This window comes from Mus musculus, chromosome 11 (genome assembly GCF_000001635.26).
Source record: "Mus musculus strain C57BL/6J chromosome 11, GRCm38.p6 C57BL/6J".
Lineage (NCBI taxonomy): Eukaryota > Metazoa > Chordata > Mammalia > Rodentia > Muridae > Mus > Mus musculus.
Window position 1 is genome coordinate 40,277,185 of NC_000077.6, and position 27,109 is coordinate 40,304,293.

Sequence of the window (27,109 nt, forward strand, 5' to 3'; positions counted from 1 at the left end):
TCCTTTGGATAGAATGTGCGTCTCCTTGTAGGTTAATGTAACTGTGGTGGCTGCTGGGAGACTCAGAATTCCTTATGAAAAGGAATAGGAAAGCTAAGAATAAGAGTTTACTATAAAATAAGGCTACAAAGGTGTTCATAGATCACGTTACTTTAAAGTCATTTAGCAGGCTCTTCTACACATGTCACTTTGAAATACACCACTGCTGCATTATAACTTAGTGAATAGGGAGAAAGGGAGTCTTTTCTGATGAATAGTCTATAATCCCAATTCTATCCAAGTTTACTTAAAAGAAGCGGGTACAAGAAACAGAGAGTAGAAAAGAATCCATTGTTTGTATTTTTATTGATGGTTGTGTTTACAAAAAGGAGAGAGAACAAATTCTCTTGTTCCATTGTGCACAAAATTATAGAGTAAGTTCAAGCACATAACAATATTGCAGGCTGCCTTGAAAACAACATGGAATAACCAATACTTATGCAATTTCTCAGAAGTATAGCTTTGATTCTAAATTGGTCGAAAAGAGGCGTTCCAAAAGAGCTGTTTCACCAGCCGTGGTTGGTTGTTAATAGTACCATCTAGTCATGACACCTGCCCTTCCAAAGCAAGTGCTAGAAAAGCCTATACCTTAGGAGAAACGTGAAATCGGTGTTCTCTAAATGCTACTGGGAACTACTTATTTACTCTTCTGTTGTTAGCTGTGTGGCCTTGAGAAAGACATGAAAAAACACATAATATTAAATGAAGAAACATCTCACTCATAATACACAAATAAACCAAAAATCTACCTGAAAATACAAGGCAGACGCCACAGAGCGATAAAAGACTGGAATATGAGAAACTATTCCAGTTACCTCTCCTCCAAATTTTAGGTCAGAATTCATCCTTGCTGATATTATATGAACATGAGAGTTACTGTAAAGGAGATAAGATTCTTGGAGGCCATTTGTTTTTGAAACAGGGTCTCATTAGTGAGTCCTGGTTGACTTTCAACTTCTGGACTTCTTAACTCACTTCAAAGTGCTGGTCACAGGTCAGTGCTATAACGCCCAACCAGATTCTGATGTTTTCTATTTTTTTTTTTTTTTGCCTGCAATGTTAGGGAAAGAGTATATATGCTCAACCACGAAGCATTTTAAAAGAAATTGGTTTTCAATAGCTTGCATAAAAGAACAAATATTTATATGGTCTCTTCAAGACACTAATCAAATATTGAGTACCAATGATAAACAGTATACAGAATAAGCACATATGAATCTTCAGATTACTATAGGAAAACAAACACAACTTAAAGTCTCACAATTACAATGATTTTCTCTTTCACTGAGGTCATATCACCAACATAAAGCAAGAAGATGTAGAAATGTAAAGAAACACACAGAACCTCCACAGGACCAAGGACCTCTTCTCCCATCAATGTCCAATCCTGGACAGGGAAGCAAGAGTGGGTGAGTTGGTGCATAGGAGGAGAGGAGATGGAATAGGGGGTTTTCAAGGGAAAAACAGGAAAGGGGATAACAATTAAAATGTAAATAAAGAAAATATCTAATAAAAGAAAAGAAACACACAGAAGACAGTCTATACTTCTCAACAGTTGATTTTCAGTTTTCTTTTACTAGCACCACCACTGGGTCTGGATAATAAACTAAGAGGACTCTCAGAATAAGGCAATAATATTACTTTACTAACATTTGTTTTTTAAGAGTTTAAATTAAGTTAAAGTGTAATGAGTTATAACAAAAAATTTACTTTCAGAATACCTGTAATTAGAAGCTGACAGATCCTGAGAAGGGTTTTGTCATAGAATGTTCTTTGATTTAAGCTGTTTTGTATTCATGCCACACTGAAGTATGCTGTGCTAGATTTTTAAAGCTTCTAGTCTTGGTTTACCCCTGCTAGTAAGCATCTGTTTGTTCTCTCTCCATAGGATAATTTTTCTTTGGAAGTCATCTACCAAATCTTTTATTTGTTTATAAGGATATGTCCATGTCTCTCTCCAGAGCACATGACTCGGATCTGGCCACTCTGGGCCTTTTTATTTTTCAAGGATTTGAGCTTGAACTGGCCCCATAGCTCCATTTCAGCATCAAACACCACAGCCTGAAAACAACTGAATTAAATTAGAAAATACTTCCATAAGACATTGAAAGTAAATTCTGATACCTCCAATTATTTGTTAGTTTATTTGCAATAAATGTTTGCTGAGCACTTACTATACCCAGAGTACCCATAGTGAAAATAAAAATCATGAAATTTGAAGATAATTTTAGAGCCATATAGATCCTGGAAATTTAAAAGCCAAAAACATTAATAAGAAACACTGAGATTGTTTGACACATAGGATGAGAAATTACATCCAATATTTTTTATAGAACACGTTTAAAGAAATAGGTGAGAAAACAAACAAAAAAAGCTATACTGTAAGTATTAAAGCCAAAACTTTGTGCTGCTCTACTAAGGAAGCTGTCTAGAATCTGTTGTTTCTCTATGACTTTCATCCATCCGATCAAAACAGGTAGCATCTAAGCTACATGTGGCCCCAGTACTCAGAAGGCAGAAATAAGTGGACTCTCAGTTCTATACCAACCCAGGTATATTCAAATATTTTGCCTAAAAGGAAGAAAGGAAGACCAGTGCTGGGAATGGGAGAGAAGAGGAGGGGAGCAGAAGGGATAATTTAATGAACAGTATAAGAAAGAGACATATGGTAACTAACCATTTTATAGTCCAATTAAAAATATTAGTAACAAAAAATAAGAGTCATCTCAAGATAATGCTGCTCCCCCGCCCCCCCCCCAAATTTAAAACCTCAGTACCTGATGTTTGACACCACTTAATGATTTGTTGTTCAAGGAGGTACCGAGGGCTTCAAATAATTCAAGATCCTACTATTCCTCTTCTTGAAAACCAGAACTAGTTGGTAAGACACTACTGCTGAGGGGTCCATACACCTTGATTACAGAGTGTAGAGAAATCCATCAGAAACTAAGCTGGAAGCTTTCTTCCTACAGTCTAGCATTCATGGTATTGTAATGAGCTATACCGGTTTCTGGGGAGAAAAGATATCAATGGTTTTTCTGGCTGGTTTTATGTCAACTTGACACAAGCTTCAGTTATCCGAAATGAGGTCATCTCAAGTTAGAAAACGAAAATCAGATCCAACTTCAGGGCATTTTCTTAGTTAGTGGTTGACGGGGGAGAGCCAGCCTATTGTGGATGGTGCCAGTCCTGAGCTGGTGGTCCTATGTAAACCGATATAAAGTGACCTATATAAGAAAGCAGGCTGAGTAAGCCATAATGAATTGCCAGTAAGCAGTACCCTCCATGGTCATCAGGTCTTGGCTTCAGATTCCAAACCTATCTGAGTTGCTATCTCCATTTCCTTCAGTGATGAACAATGATATGCAAATGTAGCCTAATAAACAATTTCCTTCCAGACCTGTTTTCGGTAAAGTCATTTAATCGCAGTAATAGTTGCCCTAAAACAACAGTGTTACTTAGCCATGAATTCGCTTGACAGTGATAACAATCTGCCAGGTAAGATATTCCTGCAGATGTAATAATACCTATTCTGGAAATAATCAACTTTGTTTTAGATTTAAGACTCATAAAATGAATTTATGTTTGACACTGTAACCCCTGTCTAAAACCTATGGTGAAGAGGTGCTTTAGACTGTATATGAAAGGAAAAACACAGAAAGGAAAGGAAAAAAACGGAAAGGAAAGAAAAAAAAAAAAAAACGGAAAGGAAAGGAGAGGGGAGGGGAGGGGAGGGGAGGGGAGGGGAGGGGAGGGGAGGAGAGGAAAAGAGAAGAAAGAAAAGACAGAAATTAGAACTGGAAGGAGCAAGGAAGGGCTGGAGCAGACTCAGTGATTACTTTCAGAGAACTTAGGGTAAATTCCCAGCACCCACATCGTGCAGCTCACAACCTTATCTATAACTCCGGTCTGAGAGGTTCGAACCTCTTCTTCCAAACTTGTGGCATACATGCAGGCAAAACATTCATGCACAAAAAAAAAGAACATTTTTTTTCTTTTAAATAAAGACATAAAGGAATGTGTAGGGAGGACAGAACGTAAGAATGTAGGAAGATTCGAGGGGGACGTCACATGCATGAAATTATCAAATATCAAATTTAATAAACATTATATTAAAAGTATAGTTGATACTTTTGTCTAGAAGAAAAGCACTGGAGAGTGATAAAGGAAGACACCTAATGTCCTTTTCAGACCTCTGCACGCTCATTCATGGGCACACACACCTATGTATATACCATACCACACAGAGAGAAAGAAACCCATATTGACTTATTTAATTGAAAAGACGGACATGATTCCAATTTCCATATGAGATTATAAGCGCACTGAGATTAAGGCAAGTTTGTTTGACCAAAACAGTATTCTTAAGTAAGAAATCACCCCAAGTTCAGAGTGTACTGGGAGAACATTCACAGATCCTTTATTAAGGACACAAAAGGTACTTAGTAATATTCTTTAGCTAGGTTAAGACATGCCTGAGCATCTTTTGGGCCTTTTTTTTTTTAAACTATAAGATTTTTCAAAATTTGTTCCTTGACTGTATCATATAATGCTCTTGATTATCCCTCCCCTAACTTTTCCCAGATACAACTTCCCATTCCCTACACATTCAACATTGTCTAGCTCTTTTTAATTCCTTCAAGACTAATTTGTTCTACCCAAATACTCTTGGAAACGTGGTCTTCCACTGAGGGTATTTACTTAGTAAAAACCCATCTCTCTCGCTCCCCATAGAAACAAAGTCCCAATAGCTTCATGGCTAAGGAGAGCATTGTGTGCTCAACTCCCCTCTGTATGGTGAGATTTGGTCTGGCTTGGGCTTACAGATGGTTTGTGCATCGTATCACAACTATTGTGAGTCATGTGTGCAGCTGCCCTGCTGTGTCCAAATGATATAGTTTCCTTGTAGTTATCTTCAACTACCCACTACAGGTAAAGTATAGTACCCACTATACAAGACGTGGGTTCTTCCTTAGGACCTATGAACTGTCTAGCTAGAGGCTCTTAGTCCAATAATAATGCCAGATATAGGTTTCATTTTGTGGATGGACACTTAAATCCAATCAAAAAGAGGTTGGTTTCTCTCATGATGTATGTGCTACTATTGGCATATTCTGCCAGACCTGTCATCATTGTAACTGGGATTCATAGATAGTTATGATCAGTGATTATATTTTTCCTCTTGAAATGCACATGCAAAACCAAGATCCAGAAAGAAAAATGTCATGTTTTTCTCACATATAAATATTATGTTTGCATCTTTAGGAATGTGTCTTTTGTTTGGAATACCCAAATTGCTCAGGAAATTGCTGATTTGGGGGCACTTTCAAGCAAAGAGAAATAGAAATCATGTGTGTTAAGAGTCAAAGTGGAAAAAAGAAATGAAACTAAAAGAAAAAAAAAAGAGTCAAAGGAAAAATTGAACAGGAAGGATTAATTGAGGATGGGGGAGAAGAAGCTAGGTAGAGAATGGAGTACTACTGGAAAGAATAAATAGCACCAATGTCCTTTCAAAGAGATATATGAAAATCAACTGTTGATAAGGCTCCCTAAGCACACACACACACACACACACACACACACACACACACACACACACACACACTCACAATCTTGTGGGGAAACCCTGCTAATTAAGGTTGAAGTCTGCCAGGACATAACTTCTCTGAGCTGGGTGCAAATAGATGACTCCCATTACCAGCAAGCCTTTTACATCTCTGACCATTTCTAGGGAGCTGAAAGCCTGACACCCTCTACCTGTGGAAGATCAAGTAGTCCTAGGTAGACCTACACTTTCAAATTCCCCTTTTCCCCTTCTTTGCCTTTCTCCATAAGAAGTCACCCAACAAATACCCAGGGTTCTTGGAATGCCTTTCCATTTAAATGAGGTATTCACAGAACTTTAAACTCAAACCAATAATTTTCATTTACCCTTAAAATTCCTTCTCACTCCTTAAAGGTCCATATAAACCTCTGGTTCATCCCAAATAAAGTGTATGCAGATAAACCCAGCTCACATAAAGGTATTCGCACAAGATAAGATCATCTAAGAGAGCCATTTCATTAAACATCATCAGAGGAGGCCTTCACCTAAAAGAGCTAACTTTAAGATACTTCTCTCCACCCACCCTCAACCCCCACACTCACTCACCCAGAATGGAATCCTGCAATCCAATTCTCCTTCATCCTTCCAGCCTGGTATATAGAGGCACCTGGGTACCCTGAGAGGGAGGAAGCAGAGGACATAAAACCACAGCTGGAACACTGACACGTATACACACTCACACACTTACTTGCAAGGAGTTAAAATGGTGTCACACTCTAAGAGAACAACAATGCCCCTACTAGGTAGCAGGGACTAACAGTACCAGGAATATAGTTGTTGAGCAGTGAAGCACTACAGATATTCAAACAATAAAGGTATTTTCATTGCTCTTGGTTACCCTCTATAACTCCATCTAGGGCATGTGTGAGTGTATATGGCTAGTAGTACTGAAGATGTTACATACTAGAGAGATAGAACAGGAAAAAAAAATCAATGGATTTTTTTTTATACTGACCTGGAAAGTCCAGCTCTACTAGCAAGTGCATATAAGGATGAAAGTCTAAATAACTTAATAGATTGTCCCACTACAAACTAACATATTCAGACCAAAGAGAGGCTAGTTTCAATATTGGGAAATGAGAGTATAGCTCAGTGGTATAGCATATATTCAGTATGCAGGGGATGCTGGGTTTGATTTATATCTTTCCCAAAAGGAAACAAAGCAAGAATAAAAAATTAGGTAGGGAGTGGGGAGAGAGGAAGATGTAAAAGGCCACCAGACACTTTATAATATTCCTCACTTTAGTATCAAAATGTTTTCTGACCACAAGCCACATAGATGTTTGGGATTTCTTATCAGGACTTCAATGGTCCTGTCCTCTCAATGTTTATATACTAAACCCCCAATCTCCATATGGTGATTTTGGACAAAGGAGACATTTGAAGGACATCACCAGACTTAGGTGATATCTTGGGATTTAGATTAAATCTCCCCCTCAAGGTGTATTCACCGAGAAGAAGACATGTGAGCCCAGTAACAGACCTGCCATCTAGGCGAGGAAGAATATCCTCAGGTTGAACTACAGCTAAGCAGACTTGATTTGGGGTTTTCCTGAAAGGTGAAAGCTGTCTTATGATTCTTACATTCATCTCCATGAAGCCAAAGGGTGTAATACTGATTTCAGGGTATTTGCATAGTCGTGTAGCATGCCAAAGAGACAAATCTATGAAGCCTGAGTGATTTAATGTATTCTAGAGACTTTGTAGGATTTATCAAAGCAGGACCAGTGGTCTACAATGAGGATCAGAAAGACACAAGCTAATGAATAAAAAGAAACCAGCCAAGCATGGTGATACATACGGATAGTTTCAGCTTCTCAGAAGAGTAGGGCAGAGCTGGGCATGGTGGCACACACCTTTAATCCCAGCACTCGGGAGGTAGAGGCAGGCGGATTTTTGAGTTAGAGGCCAGCCTGGTCTACAAAGTGAGTTCCAGGACAGCCAGGGCTATACAGAGAAACCCTGTCCCAAAAAAACAAAACACAAAACAAAACAAAACAAAAAGAGTAGGGCAGAAGGAAAACAAATTTAAGACTATCCTAGGCTATATAATATCAAAAATAAAATCCAATATCAAAAGTTACCAAGAAAAAAAAGAAAAAAGAGGGAGAGCCTGCAGATTTAGCTCTGTGGTAGAGTCTGGTTAGTGAAGCCCTGCACTCAATCCCAAATCCTACAAAGGAAAATAAGTAACTAGGCATGGAAATCACTTTTAGTCTAAGGAAAAGAATTTAAATTTGATTCTAAGAATGTGTTAAGAGTTTGTGAATTGAGCATAGTATCCAACCATTTTGGAGTTATGAGCAAACACATTCTTACTCTTTTTCACATCTCAAAGATCCTCAAAAACAGATTCCCCAAGATAACTAGTTGCTAGGCAGCAGTATTTTAATGCCTCACCTTGAGTATAAGAAAGTATTCCATTAAAAATAAAAATGAAGATAAGCTATAACCATATTTCCAAATTCTGTACAAATATGGGGCCTCTGTTGGAAATTTACACCACTGGTATTTATTACATCAGCATTTACTGTATTAAATATATTGGTATGATAAGTGTTTACCACAGTTTAAGCATTTGTATTAGTTTCTTGTGGCTCCTATAACATATTGAGAAGTTAGTGGTTTAAAATGAGATTTATTCATTCACAGATTTTAGAGCCACAAATCTAAATTAAGTTTTGAAAAGAACAATGCTCTCTTCAAAGTGTGCAAAAGGGATAGATCTCCCATATTCTTAGAACCCCAACCAACCCATGGAGCTCCACCAGATATCCCTCTCTCTCCACCCAAACGGCCTTCCTTTCTTTCATGCCTCCCATGAAGACATTTATCTCTAGATTTAGGAGGCAACAATTCAATACAGGATACCATCTCACAATTATTAATAACATTTATGAGAACTTATATCCTAAACATAGTCTCATCCAAAAGACCAAGAGTTGGGATTGAAACATATATGTCACCGTTCATTTTGATTTATAATATTAAAAATGCAAGTCACTTAAAAAAAAAAGTCAAACATTGTGGTATTGTAAAAGTAGTATTGCAAATAACCAAGTTTACAAATCATTAATTTCAAGGCATATATTATTTGAATTTATTGTGTGGGTGTGTGTATGCATGCATATATGTGGTCATGTGCATGTGGGTATGCCTATACTGCTGTGCTCATGTGTGTGGCTCAGAAGCTATAAGTCTCTACGTTGTTCTCTAAGATAGGGCTCTTTGTTGAACCCATAACTGTCAAGATCAACAAATTTCTATCACAAAAGAACAAGCCCAGCTACCCAATGAATCCCAGTGACACTCAGATTTTTACATGGGGCTAGGTGTCACACTAGAGCTGCCATGCTTCTGTTGTAAACCCTTTTCTAATTAAATCATCTCCTTAGTCCCTAATGTTATTTTTAATATTTCAATATCTCAGATTGTTTCTCAAAAGATAACTTTAGCTTAAGAGTGACCAATAGATGGAAGACATTAGCTGATATTTTCTGTATCAGACATTCATGTTATCAACCTACTTCAAACATTTGAAACTATTTAAAAGGTGGAAATAAAATAAAAAACACTTTAAAGTCATAATACTTCAGATGGTGACTTCCATCTACACATATAAAAACATTCTTATTTTTATCTTGCTCTCACTGTAGCCACCCTTTCTCCATTTACAATGAGAATTACAATTTAGATTGCTGCCCTACATGTCTGAAGGTGACTCAGTGGGGAATAGAAGAGGAAATCACTGCGATATGGACAAGCGTGGCGATATCTGTCAGACAAACAAAAGAGCATCTGTGAATGCAATCGACTCCTTTCAATGATGCATTCAGTTAAACAGTTGAATAAAAACATCAATGCAGAAAACAGTCATTAAAACAACACAAAAGCCACATCATGTGGTTGTGTCAATTTAAAACTATATTTAAAGACAATTTTATTTTTATCTATAAATGCAAATAATGGGTTTATACTTTTGACATAGGGAACGGCTTCACGTCCTTTCTCTTCACATATTTGAAGTACACATGACTAACCATATTGTTTTATTGAAAAAATTTCTGTTACCAATGTAGACAATACAACAACTCCAACCTGATTTAGAGAAAAGATCCAAGTAAAACAGAATCCAAAAAGCAAGAGTAAGATAAAAAAAATCTGTTTCTGAACAAGTACTAGCTTAGTACCACAACGTGAGCAATTCACAAATAATGGGAATTTATTCTTTCAAAGGTCTGGGGGCAGGGGGGAGCTGAGGGGGCCAAGATCATGGAAATAACAGGTTGTGCCTGGCCTTTCTACTTCTAAGAAGGTGCCAGGAATTCTATGCTTTAGAACAAAGGAATACTGTGTCCATACATAGAAGGAAAGCCTCTTTCTCTCCTTCCCCTCCCCCTCCTCCTCTCCCTCTTTGTCCTCTCTCTCTCTCTCTCTCTCTCTCTCTCTCTCTCTCTCTCTCTCTCTCTCACACACACACACACACACACACATACACACAAGCATGCATACATACACACAAATAAGCAAATGTGAAAGGTAAATGGCCTTAAAATATATTCTAAAATTTTTTTATTATATTCTTTCAAGTGAAAATACATAAAGAGTAAATTTCTTTCTCCCAAATTCTCCATCAAATTCAACGAGTACTTCCTAAAGTTGAGGTAATCAAAGCAAGCAAAAAGATATACTACTGTAACAGGCTAGAAAAATAGACACTATGGAATCCACAGAAAGGAAATAACAAATCACAACATGGAAAATGATTGTGTTCCTGTTTGTTTACATCATATATATGACTGCTAGAAATAATTTTATCTGGGTTGTTCTAATGATCCTTGATTATTTTAATTAACAAATTCTTAAGATTGGTAGAGAGAGACCAAATGAGCAACTCAAAGAATCAGATGCAGATATTTGCACCCAACCATTGGACAGAAGCAGCTGACCCCTGTTGTTGAATTAGTAAAGGCTGAAAGAAGCTGAGGAGAAGGGTGATCCTGTAGGAGGACCAGCAGTCTCAGTTAACCAGGACCCCTGAGATCTCTCAAACACTGAAACACCAACCAGGCAGCATACACCAGCTGATATGAGGCCCCAACACACATACAGTAGAGGACTTCTCAGTCTGTGTTCATTCAGAGATGATGCACCTAACCCTCAAGAGACTGAAGACCCCAGGGAGTTTATAGGTCAGGACCGGTGGGGGTGGGGGCATCCACGTGGAGACAGGTGGATGGGGAGGAGGTATGGGATTTGGAACAGTCGGACGGTGTATGGAGGGAGGAGAGGAGGGAATAAAATATGGAGTGTAAAAAATTAATTAATAAAAAATGTAAAATAAGAGTAGTATTGCTTTGGCTGAGCATATAATACATGTTTAAACTTTAAAACAAATACACAGCATTGTCTCTCAGAGCATGACACTGATCTCTTTTTCATTGGGTTGTGTTTCATTTTATATTGCAAGTTCTCATTTTCATAGTTAAACACAAAATAAATAAACTTACAGCATATATAAATACCACTAGTCATATATAATGTCTTTGCTTAAACTTTGGATAGTTACAAATACTGAAACATGAAAACCTTAGGTACTGAAATAAAAAGTGTGTCATCCAAAAATAGTGTCATCTACTACGTAATCATACTACTGTAATCATACGAACATAATGAACTTTAATAAAATTAATATCTAAACAACCAATTCATATTTTACATTTTCAAGTTGCCCATCAAATGTCCTTTATAAACTGGTTGAAACAAGGAACCAGTTCAAAATCAAGAATTGTATAGTATGTTGCATCAGTAGTCTTTAAATCAACTCTGTTCTTATGATTTTATCTATTACAATATTACATTTGAGGACAGCTTATATAGTCATACTGATTCCACATGGCTGAGTTTGTTTATATCATGACTAGATCCATTCTAACTGGGTAAAAACATCCTTTCTATGGTCTAAGCATACCATCACAATTTTGTGGCAAGAAACATACATTTTCCAATCCCATTGTTGTTGCTAGGTTTTGCTTCCTTAGTTAAGATGGCGTATCTGTATTGTAATGGGCTCTCTCTCTCACCTGCTGAATCAACAGACAAGTTAGTAAACAATTCTATGTTTTCAGAAAGAAATGAACAAGAACTATACAATATAATTTTCATAAATGTTCTTGTGTCTCCTTACCTGGTCTCACATTTTATTAGCATTTCATTTACTGCAATGCTCTTGTTATAATCAATGAGTCAGTATCTCAACATGGTTACCCACTAAAGTCCACACTTTGAACTAAGGTTTTCCCTTTGGAGTGTTTATGTTTATGAGTTTGACAGATGGATAACTTCATTTAATTGCTCAGAGTAGTATGCAGAATATTTGCATTTACTCTCTTCCTGAATCCTTGCTATTGTTGACCCTTAATTTTCAGTATCTCCATAGTTTTGCCCTTCTCACAGTGAATAGTAATTGGACACATGTCACCTGGCTACCTGTGTTGTTTACTCATTTAAACATTATGAACACATCTACTATGCCCATCTTTATGCAGACCGTTGATGAGCAGAAGTTTCCCTCCTTTGAGTAAACACTAAGGAGTTTAATTATATAGCCATATAATAATATTATCGCTAGGTTTATAAAGAACCAGCAAACCATCTTCCAAAGTGCCTATACTGCTTTGCATCCTTGCCAACAATGAGTCAGAATTGGTAAGGTGAACATGTTCATCTGTAATTTTACTTTATTTTATTTTATTTCAATTTTTTTTTGGTATACCAGATGTTGGTCATTCCCATGAATAGATATTTGATAGCTACTTTGTTTCAATTTAAATTTTCCGAAAGGTACATGATGCCAGCGCTGTCATATTGTTATTTTCCATGTGTGTATCTGTCCTTTAGTGATGCTAGCACCCTGGAAAATGCTTCTCAGTCATTTTGCCTTAGGCAAGACATAACGGCTGGATGTGGGTAGAATTAGGTACTTTCTCTGCTGCTGGCATGAGAAAACGTAAAAGTTATCATTGGCTTTTTCTCTTCAATTGAGATAGTTAGGCATTGCTCTTGGTCACTGATAAGAACCTCCAACAACTTATTGTTGTAAAATAGTTGCTCTTGAGGGCAGGACTTGAGAAGAACAAAATATTCTGGTACCTGACTGCTCATCTCCACTCCCAGAAGCAAACATGAAGTTTGCTCTGAGGCCCTGGTTGAACCACTAGAAATATATTTGATAGAGTGGGTGGAGAATGCATGACTGGGACTCTGGCATCTCTAACTCTACAGGGGTTTGCATTGAGCATCTAGCCCATAACTGTGTGCATCAGTCCTGTGTTCCCCTTTCCATCACTGATTACCAGATGTTTCTTCCCATGCACTCCTGCTCCAACAAGTGGCATCTGTCTGCATGTTACTCTAGTTTAGGAGTCAGGGCTTTGTTCTATAACCTCAATTTTATTTATATCTTTAAGAAAATGTTTATTTTTTCAGTTCATTGAGTTTTCTACTAATTATTAGGATTGAGAAACCTCTATCCTCCTTAAATGCTGACGCAGAAACCCAAAGTCTCTACATTTTCTTTCTAGTTTATTATTTCTTCATTTTTAACTTCATGCCCAGACCCAACAGAACCCTAAATATTGTCACTAGCCTCCATGAGGCTGCTTCCCCAGGGCAGAGCTCCTGAAATAGACGATGAGATTACTCACAATCAATGCCATCCTCCTGCTGAGTTGATGGTTTCAACTCCAAGTGAAATCCTCACTATAATTTTTAACCATTAAACAATCTGCCTCCCATACAATACCAGCAAAAGAGATTAGCAGAATATGTAAACAGGCAATTGGATGGTGAAACATGGCATTCACAAATAATGTCCCATGGAGGGAAGGCTGAATAGATAAAGCACAGACAATGAAGCCTGTGTTGCCTGTCACTTCCTTTACTGGTGGGATGCCTTTGGGTTGACACCATGTTCTCTTTTTCTTCCATCAGAAATATCAGTGTTATTGCCAAGCCCAGCACTTGATATAGAATTATCTCCCATGACCTACCTAGGCTCCTTCTCAAAGTGAAGAACTTTGAGTCTCCTACTGCTTGTGTGCTTCTTTATATTAACACAGTGCATGAGGTCTCCACTTCAGTTGATAGAAATTGCAAACTCAATAATCTGGTGCCCAAAGAAAACCTATTAGCACATATGAATAGAAGATTGCAGTCACAGAAGTTCTTTAGATAATTTTTGATGTGACACTCTTGCAAACTGGATCTGTTCTCACCACATGCCATCTTAGATTTGTGGAACTCTTCTGTAGTCACAAAACCACATTAAGTTCCCAGCTTCTCTAATCCATAATTCCACAGGACATCTAGAAACTTCCCAAGGTCTCTAGATTGATCTTGGTTCATCACAGGTTCTGAAGAGGCAAAGTCCTCACCCACATCCAACCACTGTTCCCCAAGGAATACGAGATGCATGCCAGTTATGGCAGGCCTCAGAGGAGGATAAAGATACAGGTAGCAGAATATAGACGACTAGATACCAGGAAGCTAAAGAAACATGATGTCTTCTCTGGAAGAAAATTACAACTTCATGTTACCCATGGCGTCTGATCTTGCATGGGCAACTCAATGGTGAGTTTAGTAGATTTGTGGTTATTTTTTTCTCTTTATTTTCCTCCAAATTGTATTGTCATCATGCCTATATCAGAAGTTTGGTTTCACTTAGGATATTATATTATTTTCTATTTATATTCACAATGTACTGCTTATAATATTGTAATTAATTTAACTGATATTGAGTGGACTTTGACATTTTGTTCTGAGGATTAGCCAAAAATCAAATAAAGTGACAACTTTGTGTGTGTGTGTGTGTGTGTGTACGTGCACAATTGTTCTAAAATCCCTCCACCCTTGGAAAAATGTACATATACTTTGTTGGTTTTTTTTTTCATTTTTCCCTAGTATATAGTCTAAGATATTTACTTACTTGGTTTTTTTTTTTTTTTTTTTTTTTTTTTTTTTTTTTTTTTTTTAGCAGAGTCTCTCTGTGTGGCTCCAGTTGTCCTGGAACTCATTCTATAGGCAGACAAGCCTCAAATGAAAAAATCTGCCTGCCTCTGCCTCCCTCATACTGGGATTAATTAGAGCTATGCACTACTACACCCAGCACCTTAAGGTACTTATAATGCTTAATGATAATTTATAAAATTTGATTGACATACATTTCATTTTCACCAATATCGTTTTAAAGGCAAGGTAATAAATATTAATTAACTGTATGTCAATATTTGGTCAATTACAGAACAAGTGAAATGAAAATTAAACTTGGCCATCCCTGTCTCCTACAAGAAAGGGAAAAAATATACAGAAGGTGGTATGGAGATTAAAAACACATCACAGTAATTTCCATGGTAGTGTTAAGAAACAATAATTCAATATTTAAAAGGTCCGAATCTTCAGTGTCATTTGTGTAGTTAAAAGTTGTAGAAATGACAGTGGAAAGAAAGAACCAGAAGAAATCACATCTGACAAAGTCCTGAGTAGGGGTCATTAGTGTTAAATAAATATTCATCGTTCACTTTCCACTCAGATTGAAATGCTGGCAGGCTGAATCTCAAAGGCTCAGGAGACCTGACTCTCACAGAAGTGCAGTTTTGAATTAACAAAATATATGGAGCTCCGTAAAAGTACTTCAGTTCTCAGGCCCTGGGGCCATTTGAAGAAAGAAAAACGGAGGTATGCCGAGGAGCAGCCTTTAAGTATTGTTTCTCTTTTCAATCCATCAGAAGCAGCAGTAAAAATCCCATTGTATCCCGTTATGGCCTGAATGTTTATGTCATCCCAAATTCATATCTTGACATCTATGGTAATAGGTGGGGCCTCTGTGAAGTGATTAAGCAATGTGAGTGCAGCTCTAATAACTAACATTTGTTCTCTTAGAAGACGTCAAAGAGAAATCTTTGCCCTTCCTTGATGGCAGGATTCAATGTATGTAATAGGAGGAAGATCACCATATATGTGGAATCAGTTTGTACCAACTCTTGGATTACCTACTCTCCAGAACATAGAGAAATAAATTTCTTTTTGTGTACTAGCTACATTTTAATATAGCTTTTTTTCCACTGCAGCCCAAACAAACTAAGAAATGTCTCTTATAAGCCAATGAACTATATATTTTACAAATATGTATATGTAACTGCAAGTGTTACCTCTAGTACAATTTAATGTTTAAGAAAATATTGTGAGGCTAGAGATATTGTTCTGTAATATAATATTTGCCTAGTATGTGAAAAGTGTGAAAGGCCCTAGGTTCAGTCCCTAACACACACACACACACACACACATACACACACACATACACACTATAAGTTCCTGCAAGATTTCATGAGTCTGAAAAATTCACCTTAAAATAGAAGGCTAAAAAGAGAGGGAACATCCAAGATAGTTGTAGGTTCAGAGAACACAATACCTTTTCTAAATAAAACTCTGGTACTGATACGGTGGTTTGGGAAGAACATAACAGACTTGAATTTGAGGCTTGACAGCTACTAGTTGCTGACTGAAAATATTGGTCAACTTTAGGGCCAATCTGAGACTTGAAGTGATGATGCACAAAATAGTTAATCACTCTAACACCACAGGTTGGCTTACGTCAATTGCTCATAAGCTAAACTTAGGGAAGATAATTCATCTAAATCTCTGTACAAAAATATGTATACTTCTGTTTTCATTTGTAAGGTCAGCACTATCATTTTTAAACAATATATTATTGTCAACTAGTACAATAAACAAGAGTATTACAAGGTAGGTCTACTGGTGAGGAGGGTTTTAAACATTCATCTTTCTATTTCAAGAATGTTTTATTTTAAAGTCTTTTTTTAATGTATGCTGTCAAAAAAAAAAAAAAGAAGAAGAAGAAGAAGAAGAATCTAAACACTCCTGTATTTTTGGGTAACAGTTAAGGATTTGGAGCAGAGGACTGGAAAGGCAGTATCTTGCTTTACTGCAGCATTCAAGAGACTATTTTCACTATGTCTAAAATATCTTATAAGGAGGAGAGGGAAAAGAGACTTATAAACCATTTAATTACCTCGTTGATTTGTATCAGCCTCTTTAGTTTTGTTGCTGATACAGGGGATAGTTAGAAGACTTGGAAGGTGAGAGATAGCAAGAAGGTAGCTTCGGCGTGGCTTAGGGATGTGATGCAAAGCATCATTATTGATATTCTTTTTAAAGGGTTCACTGGGGTGCAGCACACAGTCGTCGAGTGAAATGGAAAACAGAAATCCCTTTGAAAATAAGAGATAGAATTCAAGGTCAGTCTCCCACTAGCCAGTATTCCCTCTCTCCTCACCTTTTTTTGAGAAGCTGAGAATCATTTATCTGGGTTTGCTCAGTGCATGCTGATGGCATCAGACCTTATCACTGGCTGAAAGAAGATTTCACTGGCATATTTTAAAACAACAATTTATCTTCTCTTGTTCCCAAAGCTAATTTGAACCCCAGAAAGTTCCAATGGGAAAGTAATTGAAAGTTGCAAGGCTTTTGATAAAAGTTAAGACTTTCTCAAATCTGTCGTTCAAAGTTAAGTTAGCAAGTGTGTTTTGTTTTAGATGGACCCACTGTGCCTGCTATATTCATGAATTTCAGAAAACATTCACATCACTCAAGACAAGAGGGACATTATTGTATGTTTACTATAATGTATGAGTATCTTCTTCCTCATCTGTTCTGTGTGTCTTCCATGTTGTAGTTCTGGAGAGAAAAAAAAATCCATGATCAGTTTCAGACATCTTTACATTAACATGACACAAAATGCTTAATCCAGAATCATTTAAAATTTAACTCCATATTGTTTGGTTTCAGACCAGGGACAAAGGGCTAAGGCACATATTTTATATATCAAAGCATCCCTCAAAATGCCTGCCTGGCATACTTTGCCCCCAACCCTCTGCCTCTGCCTAATAAATCTGGCTTGAATTAGCTCATTTCACCAGGTGGCAGAGAAATCACACGTATAAGTCTGTGATTGCATAGACTGGGTATAGGCACTGAGATTTTGTAATTTTTACAATATCCAAGAATGTATGGCTGATCTGTTGAACACAATATGATAAATTTATTTGCCATCAGTATTCAGATTATAAATACTGATTCCTGAAGGTAAGAGGATTTCTACAAACTCCTGAAAGGTGAGCATGCAGAAGAAAATCAGTAAAGTCTTTACCATATCCAGAACAAAATTAGTTCAATTGACTTGATATTTTGAGAACATTAAAATATAGGTGTGTTGCCAAATGCTCTATTTTCATATCAACAAGCACTTAAAACACCATCCACGTTCAATTTAAGTGTGTTTTCTTGCATGTCTGCTTTCGTGGCCTAAAACATTTGAACTGTTTTTAGGAGGTGTGTGTTGTTGCTTCCCTACCAACAACTAACACTAATTTACAGTCACTGTGAAAAAGTTAATTATCATGCCAATTTTATTCTCACTTTCTTCAATCTTGATCCAGGTATGAATTATATGCTGTCTACAGCTGAGTATCATCAGATAACTTTGAATGCCTCTGTGACAGTGTAGACCAAAATAGATGGTTTTGAGAACAATCGGCAAAGTGAAACTTCAAATTAGAGTTAAAAATTAGAAAAACAACAAGAAGAGAGCTGTTTACAGAAAAACTGAGGTGGAATGACTCCCTGGTATACATAGGGTAGTTGTAGGGGCAGGAAACATTCTTCTCTAGAACAAATATCTTAAATAACAAGAAAGAAAGAAAAGGACCCCCAGCAGTGGTTAGATGTGATGGGAGAGAAACAGAAGTGAAGAATAGATCTTCCAAAGTCGGACTTCAGTATTTTGCATATTTTAATATTAGCAAGCTTGCCACCCTACAGAATCCAGTATGGCTCAAAGCGTCCTAAGGGGACAAGGGATGAGAAGTATAGATTAGATTGTGTGAATTATATAAATAAAGAAAAAGCAAGGATAAAATGACTGTGTTTCAACTCTAGTGAAGAGTGTCCCAAAAAAAGGAAAGTTAATCGGATTTAACTACACAAAGAATCTAATTCACTAACTCAGGGCTGAGGAAACTACATTCATAAATGGTCACAATGAAGAAGTGTTTAGCCCCAGTTAAAGAGTGCAGTCCTTAGAAGGATCTTTTCTGTTTTCCTTCAGACTGCAATATTTTCCTACCAGGACTGCTCACTTTGCTGATTGTGAGACTGGGTCTTATTCTCATTATTGAAAATAAATTTAGAGTCTAAATATAGCCTTGGTTCTGCTCACCATTGGACCATAGGATGTGACTTCCCCTCAGCTTCTAATAATGTGTTCCCTTCTACACTGAGCCATTTAAAGATGTACACAGGTCAAAATAGATCTTTCTCTGGAAAATAGCGAAGAAGATGTATTTAAGACTGTCCCTGTTTTCAGCACTGAAGCTCACAACGCCTATGAAATCCCTCTTCTCGGTTGCTAACACCACTAGAGTTCCACAGGTCATCCCTAGCTGCCTATGTGGCTATTGCATGGGATATTAATACAGAAACCAAAACCATCACTGCCAAGCTGTTCTCTGTTTTCAATTGTTCTGCCTCCCCTTTCAGTTGCGCGGTCACCTGTTCTGTTGGTATCTTCACATAGTTCTGGAACAAGGACAAGAAATAAAGCAGCCATCAAATTCAAGAGTGATTCAGAGTAAGCACAGCGTGGATGCAACTTTCTATCACCAGTGCCTAGGCTAACACTGAAAGGCAGTCATGGAAGATTTTGCCAATTATAAGGATTGGAAGACTGTAAAATATCGTTTTCCATACGCAGCAAAGAAATTGTTTCCTTCTGTGGGTATTCTCCAAACAGCTTCTCCTCACTCCAGCTCCTACCAAATTCACAGAAAGAAACAAAACAAAACAACAACAACAACAAAAGCAATCTTAAGATATGTTTCAGATATATGCTCCAGGTTTCTTCTCCAGGTGCTATTCATAAAAGAGTTCTCATCCTTACCTGTCAGAGTGCTGTTGAAGCTCTGCAGAAGAGTCCTGCTGACTGTTGTGAACTTTGCTGGAGGGAAACAAGCAAAGGCAAACATTTGCATAACTAAAGATTAAGAAACACAACTGCAGCCCGTCTGTGTGTGTGTGTGTGTGTGTGTGTGTGTGTGTGTGCCAACAAAGATGTCAGTAATGTCATATGAGGCTCAGACACATTTCTAGTGCCTAGTGACAGCTGGGAAGCAATGGCCAGTCATTCTAACAATGGAAGATGCTTTTTCCAAGAGAGAGTACAATAAAACAAAATTCTGTGCTCAGACAGTAAAGGAAACACTATAGTTTCTTGGGAGGTTTTGCTTATGTTTGGTTTTTCTTTGGTGAAATGTTCTAGGAAGAAATTTTGCCCTGTATTTTAAATGAGAATTATAGACATTCAGATCATGATTAAAAATTCAGAAATCAATGGGGGGGTGGAGAGAGCGAGAGAGATAGAGAGGTACTTTTTTGATTTATACAACATATAAAATAGACATGGAAGATACAGATCCCCCTTCTCATTAAAAGTGCAGAAGTGACTCCTTAACTGGCAGGTCACATTGGCTCTCCTCTCTGCTTCTTCATCTTCTCCATTTTTCTCAATAACACAATCTTCCTTACACAATTCAGTCGCCCACTAATGATGGCAAAGATACCAAAGCCTCTTTTGAATTGTGACCTTCTAATAAGACGCTCCAATACGCCTTTGCTTTAGACTGCACCTCTCATATTTCATTTTCTCCTGGAGAATCACATTCGAGAACATCTGCCTGCACCCCATAATCACATCCCATTCCTTAGAAGTCTTTCCATCTTCAGCACCTTGGCTCTGTTGCCTTGCCAAAGGCTGATAAAGAAGAAGAGTACATGGCTTTTCCAGAATATTTTCATTTCAACATTGTAGGATGACATAACCCAGTCAAGTTCTCCCAAGGCACTAAGAATTTTTCTATTCTTTTTTTGTTCTATTTCATGTCTTATCTCTCTACAGTGACAGCTGGCTTTGACATTGTGCTCCATTCTGATGTCAAGACGATGCCTGGGATAGTTAAGCCAGTGCTTTAACAAGACTGATTCAATCAAGATGAGTAGAAAACACATTGCCAATAAACTGGGTGAATTTATTTGATTACCTCCTAATAAGATGGAGCTATTTATTTGTTTATTTTGGTGGTACTTTCTACCATTAAAAGTTTTGTGTTTGTTTGGATTTTGAGGCATGGAATTTTTGTTTTGTTTTGTTTTTTGGTGAGGGACTTCTTTCTCTCTTTCTCTCTTCCTCTCTTCCTCTCTTCTTCTCTTCCTCTCTCTTTCTCTCTCTCTCTCTCATTCTCTCTCTCTCTCTCTCTCTCTCTCACTTTCTCTCTTTCTCTCTTTCTCTCTTTCTCCCTTTCTCCCTTTCTCTCTTTCTCCCTTTCTCCCTTTCTCCTTTTCTCCCTTCTCTTTCTCTCTTTCTTTCTCCGTTAAGCCTTGTTAGAAAGTATTGTGATTCACTTGTCAGACACCAGGAGAATTCACCAGAATGTCTCATTGTATTACTTTTCGTTTTAGCTATAAAATGTACTACTTGTCTTTCTTGAACAGCCCCAATGAGAATAGGAATATTGGCCAGATAAATGAACACATCAAGTAAATTTTAGTTTTTATTTATTTTAGTATATTGTGTTCTAGGAGTAAGAGGCCCAATGAAGGAATAATAAGAAAGAAATTTTAAAAAGAACATAATTCACATCGTTATCTGTACCAAATATCATAAGACTACAATGCCAGTAAGATATTTTAAAATTCCAACCTAATTGATAAATATAAATATCAAAGTTTTATTTGTCCACATATTTTTCCTGATACCGTTGTGTAACATTTACCATTCCAATTAGAAATGTTTCCTCTGTATTTATTTAACTTAATCTCTGTTAGGCACACACCAAACAAAAAGTATGGCATATTCTTTTGAATTTTTCTTAATTATTGAAATCATGCTCTGATTTCTAAAGAAGAGAGAGAGTAAAGTTTCTCATTTTTTGCCCTGATTCAACAGTTCAAAAACAGCTGGAGTTTGCACAAGGTCTAGACAGTGCAGCCCCAATCAGAGTGGCCTATTTCACTCTTTCACACCTGACTGTGAGACCTGGTGCCAGGTTATCTTTTCCAGAAAATACCTACGCCAGCAAAACCTGCACATTTTTTTCTAAGTTTCTGAATTATTACTTGGTCTCCCAGCACATTTCGAATGTAACCTTTTTAATCCCTGCATTGGCAATTAGAGATTAAAATTCCATTCCAAAGGCCATTCAGCAGATGGCATAGCATGGAAAAAAAATGGAGGTATTTTAAAATTGTATTTACACAGAACACCAGATGAATTTGCCAGACTGTTTCTTCTCGTGTTTATACATTCTCTCGTGGAAATTGATTGGTTAAGATGTAGATTTCGTTTGCTGGGACTTAGCATTTTATAGGAATTCTAAAGCATCAATTAATCCATCTCATGTTCAATGAAGTTGTCATAAAATTTGAAAGGGAAGTCTGTGTTTAAAGAGACTGCTTGAGAAGATTAAGTCACCTGAGTACAGGCCACCGTGCTGGGTTGAGAAAGGCCACATGATAATAAAATGGACAGGCCACAGAACCAAAGCACCTGTTAAACAGAGATGCTATCGTATCTTAAACAATTTAGGCAGCTTGATTCCTAAGATTTTTTTTCCTTTAGTTTCCTCCAAGAGCTTTTTAAAATACTTATAGGTTTCAAACTTGGTTGACATGCATACACACATACACACACACACACACACTTAATGGGTACAGAAAAGTACACAAATCATTAACGTTTAACTTTAGTGACATTGAAAAAAGGAGTCACAGAACCACCTTGCAGATTGAAAAGTACAATTATGACTAGTTCCTTGGCCTCTGTTCCCTTATGTGTCCCTTCCCAGATAAATTCCTCCTGAGGTGACCACACTCTACTCCTAGCACCATTGGTTAGTTTGCATCATGTCAAAAATTGCATAAGCAGACTTACATTTACTCCTCATTCTCACACATTTGTGAACCATCTATCCTGCTACATGTGGGGCTACATTTCTTATTATCATTGTATGTAAGTGAAAGACTCGGAGAGGAGCCCCTCACTCAGGCCTCAGGACAATAGCGGACACCCAAGAACTCACGATAGACCGAGCTTCTCGCAAACCACATGAGGCTTTATTCGGGGAAAGCCAGAGCTCTGGGGGACGACTCATATCCCACGCAGGGGTAGAGGAGTCGACCTCGAGAGGAAAGAGGTCCCAGTTTTTATAGGCCCTCAGGGGAGAAAGGAGAAGGGAGGGAGTAGGGGATTTCCAGATGCAAACAATGTCTATTCTCAAGAAATGGGTATGGGAGGGGTACAAGGAAAGAGTCTGGTGCAAGTGTAGCAACTCAGGATTGGCCGGGCTGTGGTTGCTGGGGAAATTTTCTGACTCTTTCTCAGCAACCAATATCACAAACACCTGGCAATGGGCTTCATCAGTGGGCACACACATGGGTCAAGGAATGGTCAAAACATTGGCAGACACACAGGTTCAAGGAGTGGCCAGAGCATTGTGCACCTCTATTTTTCTAAATCAGTGAAGCTAGTTCTGCAAACACTGACATCTATCTTGCCAATTTCAGGACTTCTGTGTCCTTTTACATTCTGTCAGGATCTTTCATAAGTACATTTGATAAAAAAGACTCATACTCTGTTTATTTTATAGCTAATCAGCATTTGAGATGTTCCTAGTTTGGGATAATGACAAAAGATTCATTAGTGACCATATATATGTTTGTGTGTGTGTGTGTGTGTATATATATATATATGTGTGTGTGTGTGTGTGTGTGTGTGTGTGTGTGTGTATGTGTATTGGCTAGTTTTATTTCAACTTGACAAAAGATAAAGTCATCTTAAAAGAGGAAACTGCAATTAAGAAAATGCCTTCTTAAGATCGGATTATACAAAGGGCATTTTCTTAATTAGTGACAAATGGGGAGGACCTTTGTGGATAGGACCTCTCCTGGCTGGTGGCCATGGATTTCACAAGCAAGCAGGCTGAGCAAGGCATTTGGAACAAGCCAGCAAGCAGCCCCACTCCATGGCCTCTGCATCAGTTCCTGCGTTGCTTGAGTTCCTGTCCTGACTTCTCTCAGTGATGGACTGCTGTTACTTGAAAGTGTAAGGTGAAATAAACCCTATCCTTCCCAAGTTGCTTTGGTCATCATTGTTTCATCCAGCAATGGAAACCTTAACGAAGACACTTGGTAAACATTATTTAAGATTAGATCTGATGAATGACGCTTGGGTAGTGGGTTATGGTGTGCCTATTCACATATTCTTTCTTGGTGTCTTTTTAATGACCAGGTTGCTTCAGTAACCTCTATAAGTATGCAATTTTTGGGAACATTGTTAGACTTATACTTTCCTGAGAAGAAGTAGTGCTGAACATGCCTCCATATTTGTTCACTGGGGGAAAAATGGTTATTGCAGGAATTTGAGTACAATTGATTTTTTTTTTAATTAAGGGGATTTCTTTGAGAAATCTTTGCCTGCTTGCAGTGATGTGATGAACTCTGCTTTACAATTCAAACTTGCTCTGTAATCCAAACTTATTTTCTATGATGTTAATGGAAAATGATCATTTCACTACTGACCCCGCACTGTGTTTGTAAGGAAATAAGCTAAAAAATACTTCCTATAGGCCTTTTGTGTACTAAAAGTTGCAATAATACCCTTTTCCCTTATTTATGAAGTTTATAACCTGTTTTCATTTACAAATTATTTATTTATGTGTATACACACACACACACACACACACAGAGAGAGAGAGAGAGAGAGAGAGAGAGAGAGAGAGAGATTTGGGGTAAACTTTCTATAAGAAAGAATGATTTAATTTTTTAAGATTACTTTTTATTTCTGTATATGTATTAATCTCCCACATGTGAGCAGCCTGCCCACCAAGACTAAAAGCTGGTATCAGATCCTACTGGAATTAAAGTTACAGATAGTTGTGTGCCATCCAACTTACGGAGTGGAAAGTGAACCGAACTCTGTGAAAAAAGTCAATGCCATTGTCATTTTTATTTTATCTTGTGGTCAAAACTTCTTTTGAATTCAAATATAAGTCTAAATATTTTTAAGTCCAAATTGTGAGTAATTAGGGTAGCTCTTGTGAATATAGTATTCATATTATAAAATACAGAGTAAAAAAATCTATTATTAAATCACATTTGCTTTACACCATGACCAGTCACATGACCTTTCTTAATATTAGGTGTCCCTTTGAAGAATTATTGTGAAATAAACATATCTTCCTACAAGAAAGAGGAAACTTAAAATTAAAGAGCACTTAAAAGACTCAGAAAGCTCAGAAGTTTACAAGACTCAGAAGGAACTTTCCCAAGATTATGTAACTAGTAAAACATCCCTCAAGGAAACTGTCTACTGGATACAGTTGTCCGTTGGTCAGGGGACTCCATCCACATAGTTTCATGAGTCATCACACATGCTAGGGTATCATGCAGCTCCGTATGTCACCCATATTCCTGGGAGTAATCGCTTGTCTCTGCTACTGTAAGCAACCCCAGCATTTTCACTGGCTCACCAATCTCGACATGGACAGAATCATTTCTCGGGTATCTCCTCAGTGTCTTGATTGGAGTGGAAAGATCTTTGTTCCCTTCTCCCAAGAAAAAGTTACCCAACACCCTCAATTGCTGAATCAAATATATGTTGAGGACTTAGTAAAGATAATTTTATTACACAGTGTAACCTCACTGCCAATCATGCAAGGAAAAGTCACACGCTCTCTAGGTTTGAAATGGCCAAAGAGCCTTTTGAGGAGATTTATGTTCAAAGGAGCCTTTGAAGAACCAGCAGTGTACAGATTGAGGGGAAAGCAAGAAAGCTTTTTTTTTTTAGACACTTTTCAAAGAATTTCTTCAAATGCTTTCACTTTCATTACCCGCTTCTACTTTTTCCCTGCCTTTAACCATACTTGGTGCAGACAACTGCTGCATATAATCATCCAAATAAATAATGAAGTTTCTGTCAATTCTCTTCATGAGCACATACAGTCTCCAAAGCAGATACTTTTTGATAAAAATAGAAAGTTTTTAGAAAAAAAAATGAGGTGGCTACAATGATTTTTACCATCTGTACCAAAAATCAAAATAATGAAGTGACTACAATTTACACAACTTATGTTATCCTATTCATATGAGCTGTATCTAGCTACTTAACTATTCCACATACAACCAGGCATTATTTCTTTTAGGGCCTCATGGAATCATCGTTACTGTGAAGAGCCCAGGCTGTTTTCAAAAGTATTGTTATTATGTATAGGGACTTATAGACATCCTCTAATCCCATCGAGTCTCTACTTCCTCATCTTAGAATTTGAATAATAATATTTAGATATGAAGAAATTAAATCATTGTCATAGCTTCCGTGTGACCTCAGTATCAGAAACTCCCAGTGCACTGGTACAGCAAGGACCCTATTAAATGTCCAAGCTGTTAAAAGAGAGAGAATAAACACCAGGGGAATGGATTTTAAGTAGTCCAGAAACTGAGAGGAGTATGTAAATCTTCTTTTTATTTCCTCACAAATGTATTTATTTCATGTCATTAAATTTGGTGTCATAGCTAGAGCACTCCATGCTTAAATATTTCTTTAAAAAGGTAACATGAGCATTGTCTCTTTGACTTGCTGATGGTGACATAAACATCACTTTTTAACATTGCTGCTACTCTTATTTCTGGCAAGATCTTACACTGTCAGAGTATCCAAGCAGTGTCTATGAGGCACGATGGGACAAACAAGCCCTTGTAGGACATACTGTGTGTGTTTCTACAGTCAGACAGCATCTGTGTTATTTATATAAGGAATTTGCTCTTTAATTAATTAGTTCATGAGCATGGACTTTCTCACCCATGACCTTTGTGCCAGTCTTTGCTCAGGATCTGTACCCCACCCTCTGAAGTACACACAAGGTGTGTAACGCAACCAAATAGCTTCACAGGGTGACTTTCTCAAAATGAAGCACTAAACTCCATAATGAAGGCTAGGATGTTGACTGGAAATTTTAAAAATATGTATATGATGTCAACATCAGTATCCCATGTCAATTAGTGAGGAGTAGAGAGGATGGTACATGCTCCACTTAAAGTGTTATTAGCATGAATGAATAAGGTTTTAATCAGTCTTAGAGCAGTTGGCTTTTCGCTTTCAATATTATGATAAAGCAAAGTCATTCACTATACCTGTTTAGGTACATGAAGGAAGAATTTTATTAGATGTGGTTAAAATAAAATTGAATGACATATATTAAGTTGTAGCTCTTAAGTATCTAGCATCCTAAGTATAGTGATTTTGTGATTCAGAGATATAGTGTGCTATTAAAATAAAGTCAT

At 37.4% G+C, this 27,109-nt stretch overlaps 1 long non-coding RNA gene across 1 annotated transcript in view; it reads left to right on the forward strand.

The window, feature by feature from the left end:
* The window catches only part of Gm12132, a 329,649-nt gene that overhangs the window by 268,991 nt on the left and 33,549 nt on the right, over positions 1 to 27,109 (forward strand). Inside the window, exon 6 of the long non-coding RNA XR_388581.1 lies at positions 16,880 to 16,959. This is a non-coding gene — a long non-coding RNA (predicted gene 12132). The remainder of the gene's footprint in view (positions 1 to 16,879; positions 16,960 to 27,109) is intronic.